The sequence below is a fragment of the Poecilia reticulata genome, linkage group LG3, assembly GCF_000633615.1.
Source record: "Poecilia reticulata strain Guanapo linkage group LG3, Guppy_female_1.0+MT, whole genome shotgun sequence".
NCBI classification, from domain to species: Eukaryota; Metazoa; Chordata; class Actinopteri; order Cyprinodontiformes; family Poeciliidae; genus Poecilia; species Poecilia reticulata.
In genome coordinates this window covers 23,315,389-23,323,673 of record NC_024333.1, presented here as the reverse complement: position 1 = coordinate 23,323,673, position 8,285 = coordinate 23,315,389, and the positions used below count along the sequence as shown (strand labels likewise).

At 36.1% G+C, this 8,285-nt stretch overlaps 1 long non-coding RNA gene across 1 annotated transcript; it reads right to left on the bottom strand.

Annotated features, from left to right (window-relative positions):
• Positions 1-7,515: 7,515 nt before the first annotated feature.
• On the bottom strand, positions 7,516-7,964 carry LOC103462693 (uncharacterized). Its single transcript, XR_533379.2, has 3 exons — positions 7,874-7,964; positions 7,744-7,779; positions 7,516-7,654 (listed from the first exon to the last, which is right to left on the bottom strand). It is a non-coding gene; the product is annotated as an uncharacterized LOC103462693 (long non-coding RNA).
• Positions 7,965-8,285: the final 321 nt, after the last annotated feature.

The window sequence follows — 8,285 nt, the reverse complement described above, 5'->3', positions numbered from 1 at the left end:
GTGAAGCACATTGGTAAAATTAAATGAATTAAGCACACAACTAGTTGAGCCCCACAATGCTTCAGAAAGTACACATGAGTACTCTCCAATAGACAAAAAACCCCAATCCAAAATAGTAGAATTTTCAACTTAATTCAAAGGTTTTCATACAACTTGGAATTTTCACATTTTGTCATTATAAAACAACAAATTTCTATGTGTTTCACTGGAATTTTATGCAGTAGAACATGCAGTGTAAATAGATGAACAAGATAAATGACAGATTTTTTTTTTACAAATTGAAATCGTATAAATATGGTGTGTGTTTTTGTGAACAGTCTCCTTTACTTTGTTACAGCTAAATAAAAACCAGTGCAACCTACTTGATCCTGATGTTATGTAATGAACATCACTTGTGTGTTCATTACATACAAATGATGAACACTTGTATGTATAGTTGTGTGTAGTTTCACTTCAGTGTAAGTAGAAGAAGTTCACAGTCACTTCTATAACAATATCCTCACTTATTAGTTTTGCAGCCTCCAATAGACATGAGAGAGTTTTACCTTCCATCAGGATGACAGTAAACATATTTTAAAATGACCCAGTCGAAAATGGAGTCCCAAGTCTAATTTTGAATGTATGGCACAACTGGAAATGTGATTTTTACAGTCCCAAGCTTGATGGAGTTCAAGTTGTTTTACACGGAACTGATCCTTGTAAAACACAAACCAGAGAATAACTGTTAGGTGGAAGAAAAATTATGCATGATTTTTAGTTTTTGTTACAAATAAACATCTGAAAATTACTGAATCGGTCATTTTCAGAACCACTTTCCTCTCAAGTCACAGCAAGTTTTGGGGGTATGCATCAATAAACTTTACAATGATAGAAAATCACATTCTTGCAGGTTCTTCTCTACAAAATAACTCAGTATCAGTCAGATTAGAGGAAGAATGGATTTGAACATTAATTTTTAACCCACAAATTAACAATTGGATCTGGTCTGGACTTTGACTGGGTCATTCTAACATATGGATATTTATATAAACTGATGGTTTGGACACAATTTTACGATGATCGGAGTGAAGAGGGCTACATATATCTGCATGTTACACATATTGGATTGTTATTAATAAAACATATTGTTGGATTAATTCCTCCCTTCCACTAGAGAGCTCTATAATTGCTTTGTATTGGTACGTGAATTAACGTGTAGAGTAGCGGTTCTCAACGTGGGCGGTACCGCCCCCCAGGGGGCGTTCAGAGGACGGCAGGGGGCGCTGGCGGACATTTTTACAAAAGGGGGTCGCTGGGATGCCTTTGGGGGGCGTTTAGTCGAAGGTAAACTTTACACCTTAAATGCTCAACAATACCAGTTTAGACTTTGAGCAACTTGGTGAAACTGTATTGTGTAACATTAAACCATGCTTGGCTGCAACTGTATCGATGGCAGCTCTTCTTCTACTCAGTGTTTGTTAGCTTCTGTTAGCTTCTTGGCGCAGCTCCGTTCTCCTGCTACTGGAGCTAGAATCACGATACCCTCACTGTATATCCCACTGAAAAATGAACCCATTAAAATAAAGAAATCCCTCCATGGGTGATACCTCGATAGAGAGCGTTCATTTTATAGCGTTAACACGGTGCTGTAAGTGGTCCGGTATGAAACGGGGGTGATAGAACAACACAGCACTTTTAAATTCAAAATCAGAATGCAGAAATTGTTTCCGTTGTTTTAAAAGGTTTATGTCAGTCTGCCTTTTCCCCATCGATACTCTTCCCGACCGCTATGCACCTTAGGGGCTTAAAAAAAGACAGCACATCGCGCAAAACTCTGAAACAGGAGAAGCGGGACATAAAACGGAGCGACGAACTAGATGTGAATTATGGCATAAAAACAGAGAATCCGACGCTGAACAGTGAAAAATCAACACATGATGTGAAACACATCATGTGTTGATTAGGCGACGCAGCAGGTGATGAAGATTACTGGTGGTGAGCGTCAATAAACGATAAAATAAATGTAGCAACAGGAAAGAAACTAAAGTGGACATAGCAATAAACCAAGAGAGGATAATACTAATCAAATGAAACTAAATGAAAATGAATGAAGAACAAAATGCAAGAATAAAYTAAGAAACTAAAGTAAATACAGAGGAATAAACTGGTATGGCAAGACCTTTCGAGCAATAATTAATACAGAGGACTGTATGGCAAGAATAAACAGACACTATTTCCAGACAAAAGGTAAAATAATATTGTTCAAATGTGATGGGTTTGTTGAGGCCACATCTAGTACTGAGAATAAATATATCTTAAAGACCATAACAGTAAAGAACTGATAACTTATTTATGTTTTTAATTAGATTTGATATATTTATTTCTTCAATATTATTTTTCATGTCAGTGTTAATGTCATGAGGCTGATGACTCCATGACACTTTCAATTTGACTTATTAGGATTTGATTAAGAACCAGATTTGTTCTTTGTAATTTCTGTCCAGTAAAACTATTAATCTATAAATCAATAGACAGGTCTATATAAAGATATAATCCATGTTTCTGTGTCATATTTGTATGGCATTAAAAGGATCTGGAACTTTTGTTTTTCCACTGAAAGCTCTGGTTTACACAATAAATGCCATGTGGGTGAAATTTTATGGATGATACTCTGATGTCCTATTCTCCTGAAGGCAGCACAGAGCTGCACCACCAGAAACGGACAAACACTGAAAAGAAGAAGAGCTATGATTAATGTAGTTACAGTTCTACCCATGTTTTAATGTTGCAGAGCTCAGTCATTTTGCAAATAGTTCAAAGTTTAAACTGGCATGTTGTACATCTTTTATCTGGTCATTTTGTGCAAGATTTAACAACTAGAAAATGGCACAAAATAAGAATTTTTTTCCACTTTGATTGGCTGCTGCAAGGCCTAACGATTTTTACTTGTATGTTCTTTGCATTTTTTGTAGACACCTGTGAAAATAATTTCTATTCCCATGACTTTTTTGTTCTCTGGGAAATTATTTATGATGATAAATACAGAAAAAAGCATAAAAATCAAAACATCTACAATAGTGATAGTAATATTAATGATAAAATAATGGTCAGTGCAAAGTAACCTACAAATTTTTGGTGGGGGGCGGTGAGGGACATGGATAAAGGCTAGTTTTTTGAGCGCTGGCCCAAAAAACGTTGAGAAACACTGGTGTAGAGGAAGAAAAACTGACAGCAGACCAGTAGTGTGCTTAGGCTGCCGTTAGCTGAAACTAACAAGCTGAATCTCCCATAAAATCATATCATGAGTGTTGGCCAACGTGGTGAGTTATATTAATGCTGTAAGCTGTGAGGAGAAAAGTTTTTGCTATCTGTTCTAAGCATCCGCTTGGTGAATTTGCTAGAGCTAATTAGCCAAATGCTAGCTGTTGTTTGCTGCACTGTGATATTTGAATGCAGACACTTATTATATTACGAAGCGTTCTAAGAGTAAACCTTGGTTTATAACCGACTAGTCAAGCCAAGCTCTTACATCTATGTTTAAGTTTGTGTTTATTGAATATTGCAATACTAAGTATTGACGTTTTGTTTGTCTTTTTTTCATTTTATTTACAGTTTAACCGGCATGTCCGTTGTTGAGGAAAAATGACTATTTTTAGTGTTTAACACAGTTTAAACCTTTTAGAACAAATTTCTTAATTTTGAACAGGTTTCTGTTAGTGATTTGAAACATACTATTGCTGCGTAAGTATTGAATAGAGATCTGCAGGAGAGCTTCGGCTCAGACCCCTGGGGTCTTATCATTAAAGACAGAAGGTCATAAATTAACATATGCAGGAAGGTGGACAGTATCACTTGAATTACTCTGAGAAAGGGAACTTTGGTCGGTTCACATAACCAGGATGAGAAGTCTTCCAAAACTAACATCTGATATGGTGCAAAAAACTGAATATAACATAAAATGTTTTAAATCACTAACATTTAATTTGTAAGACATTTTTCTTAGTTATTAATAGTATGCTCTGACTGAAAATTGTATTATTTTGTTTAGAATTAATTTAGTCAATGATGAATGTATTTGAAATTGTATTATTTCTGACTATATTAGAATCAAATGGAAATTTTTTGTTTAGTATTAGAACATATTTAGGTTTATGGTGAATGAATGTCTTAATTCTTATTTGTTTCTAATTCCTAATTAGAAACAGGAATTGTACTTCATTATTTTCTGTTTAGTATCTATTGCTTTAGGTTTGATATCAGGACTAAACTTTGGAGATGCTGAGTGCAGAAGAACAAACTGGGTTCCTGGAAGATAAACTTTTTCTTGAATTAAAATACAGAATTAAAGGTTTGTTCCTGGCAGAGCGGGAGAGAAACCAGAATTTCACAGCTACCTGTGAGGTTCCTTCATCTGTTTCTCTTTGCCCAGATGGCTGTAGAGCCGCAGGAGGCCGGATAGTGTTAAGAAAATAAATTTAAAATAAGTTAGTTTTAGAATTTATCATGAATTGATTGAAATACCATAATTATAGTTTTAAAATTTATAACATATTCTGACCTATTGATCTGTATTTTACTGTAGTTAAAGCAGATGGTTTGCCAAGATCTCTGATCTGCTCTTTGTCTGTCTGGGAAACAATCAGTAGGAAGTTCTAGCTTTTCACACTGATCTGTGAAAGCCATAAACCACCATGAATTCGGAGAGTCTGCTTCTACCTTATTTAACAAAAGATGTTTGATCTTGTGAACAAATTGCAGGGACTTTTCTAAATTTAAAAGGGCCAGAGATGCCTTCCAGTTGATCAACTAGAGATACGCCTTATTTGAATACATTAAGAGGAAAACACACCTAGAAGTATAAAAGTTTGTGCACAAGGGAAACAATTCAGAAAAAGCTGATTTATTTTACTTCTGCACCAGCTCTTTCTCYAAGGACGTCCTTGATATTTCTTTGTCTTCTTGTCTCAGGTAACAATGTTTGTATCTGTGTTTCTTCAGTTTCCTGTACTATCTTATACGTTCTTCTGATTGGATTAAAATTCTGTAATTCGGTGACGTCAACACGCATTGTTGTGTTTCTGTCCCCACACGTGGCCATGCGAGAGAACCCGGGATCAACAGGAAGAATCAGAGCCAGATTTTTTGCTAAATTTAATTGTATAAAAATTTTTCCTTAACACCGTGTAAAAGCACTCCGCAATAAAATTAACAACTACAACAAAGGCTATCTTATGTTCTTTGTAACACGCACATACAAACAGACAAATTGATTGCAGATCTTATAAAGACTAATTTGCAAACTTACTCTTCCTCTTCATGCTGAAAGAATTCTCTTCTTCTGATTCTTGAAAGAGGATGATTAAATTATTAAAAACTACAAAGAACCAACTATTAGTCATTCCAATAGGATTTTATACTTATGTTCTTTATGATAAAAAAATCTTTAAGAACTTTAAAGCATGCGATTATGAAAGTTTAGAAACATTTACAATTCAACAGGCTTTGCATTCAGCATTAGGTAAGGTAACTTTATGTATATAGCACATTTTCAGCAACAAGGCAATTGAAAGTACTTTACATGAATTAAAAGGAAATACAAAAAATAACTAATCAAAGGAAAGGAAGAACAATAACAAAAAAAGAGGAAAGGATGGCAACATTCAGACAAAACAAAGGGTAAAACAAAGACATAAGTGAAGGTGGTGACGCCAAAGGGCCATTAAAACACGTTGCTCAGCCTCCCGGCAAAGTCCATTAAAGGTGTTATCGAGGAACGATGTCCTTGGGAGCACTCAGCTCCACAGCTCCATAGATACAGGAGGGGGTGAGGTGGGAAAGATTGTTAGGTTTACGTATCTTCAAGGAGATTAGAAATATGCAGCCCTTCCAAGGCCACACGGGGAAAGCCAATTCAGAAACAGAATGTCTTAAGTTGATTATAAATTTCAATCTTCCCTAAAGTCTCTCCAGTACACCTCAGTTCCCAATTATCCAAATTAGTTTGGTCGTTCCACTGAGCCGAAACTAGCAACTTCTCTAAGATCGATTCCATCCTGTTAGTGAGTTTCAGAGTCCTCGTTTCTGTCCACACCAACAGTCTGAGTGTTTGCTAGTTTGGCCAATTCCGTCACAAATTTGTGATCCACAAGTTCCAAACAGCAGAAATCCTGTTATTATGAATAAATCCAGGGTGAATCCCGCTGGGTGTGTCCCTGCAGGACAAGGAGGCTCTCCTGTGCCCAGACTTCTCGCCGAAAATTTTATCAATTGCATTGAGAGATCAGTTGACCAGATCCATAATTTGTAGATTTGGATGATGTGCAAAGAAAGGCTCCAAAAATATAGAAAAAGACCAAAAACAAAGCAAGAAGGGCAGAGAGGGAGCAGAGAAAAGAAGCGTCCACCATCATCGAGAGCAAGATTATAAACTTTGAAAGATAAAAAATCTATTTCCTCTCTTTATTAAATAAAAAGCTTTTAAATTGAAGCAGATGAGTGAGAATGTTTTTCTTGTCAAATCATTATAGAACTCTTAAAGAATTTTCTAAATAATCTTTTTGTTGATTCTAACCTACATACCCTCTTGAGGTTCCACATCTGTCGGTGCCAACACGTCTGTATTCTGCTGCTCACTATCAAAATGAGAAAACACATAATTCAAACATAAAGCAAATTCTTCCTCATGTATTACATTTACATTATATTACATTATTGTCTGTTAATTTATCCCATCTGCCAACAGGAAGTGCAACTAAACAAAGACTCACCATGGCTTGTACAAAACTTTGAAGCGATTTTTGTAAACGAACCATCCCAGAGACAGACTGAAAAGCAACATAAGGAATGTAATTCCACGAGACAAAGCCGCCCATGGGATCAAATCCTCTGAAATATAAATTAAATTTAATGACATAAATTTTCAGAGATGTTTTAAGAGGAAAAATCTGGAAAATAAAATACATTGTGGAAAAATTCCCACCTTTGACCTCCAGATTCACAGTATTTATTCCCTGCAGCTCATTCCATTGTTTCTGGAAGCATTTTGATGGCAGCAAAAGGCAACTATATGGACCCGAATCCCTTGAAACGGCACCTTCAATGGTGAAAGAGGCTTCCATCCGAGCAAGATCAAATACTTGTACTTGAAGGATGGTCTTATTCTTCTTCAGGTAACAGTAGATGAGTTGACAGTTATTGAGAGTGTGCAGGATTTGTGAAAAGGTGCATTTGAACTCAACGCTGCTTCCCTCATGAACTGTGAAGGGTCCAGCTATGGAGAGCTCTGCTGGGATGAAATTGGCTGCATAGCAGTTGGAGAAAATAAGAAATAAAAGCAGCTGCATGTGGAATTAAAAAGAATAAAATAAATACTCACGTATAACCAGAATCTCAGCAACGTTCTGTCCTTTCCTTTCTACATCAGAAAGGTTGTAATTTGTAGTGGAGTACAAGCAGCTGTAATTTCCACTGAGATTAAGATGAACTTTAGATATTGTGAAAAGAACATCCTCTAAATTTTGCTTTGGTTTCAATTTCTGAAATCCTTGTCCATCTTTCAGTAAATAAACATAAAAAGAGGGGTATTTCTTTTGCCCGAACAGGCTGCAGGTTAAGTAAAGGTCACTGCCTTCGCTTATAGTTCTCTGCCGGACCAGAATCTTTACAGGATACATGTCTACAGAAAAAGACACACAGACAAATGTAGCAACATAACGTCTTAAAATACATCTTGTTCTGTTAAGTTTTGTCATAGATTTTGCTCACCTTCTGTCTGGCCAATGACCTGGTTTAGCAAAATGTCTTGAAGACAAAAAGTGTAGAGTCACATCGATGTTCATTGTGCAAAAATAATTAAAATGTAGATTTTGATTCTATCTGCTGTCAGTTTACTTACAGAAAACAACAAGTATTGTCTTCATCTTCAGCAGGACTCTGACTCGCTCACATAAACCTTCTAATCAGACCTGATGACTTGTTCCTGCACCTAYAGACAAAGCAAGCAGGAACTATAACACATCACTTCCTTATTCTTCTTTGCTGGYCTACTGCATTTCTGCCCATTCTTCTTKCTAAATTTCTCAGTCAGATTGGATTGARAGCATCTCTGGAAATAAAATTTCAAGTCTAGCAATAGWTTTTCTATTGGATTTAGTTCTGCATCTTCTTATACCAGTGAMAAGGAAGAAGGYAGGTAGAGAGGATCGGGAGACATTTTGAGTTTCTTCTTGGTGGATTTTGTACAATGACAGGTTCATTTCTGCCATCTTTGATAAACCACAAAAAATGCATACTTATTACAATTCTCC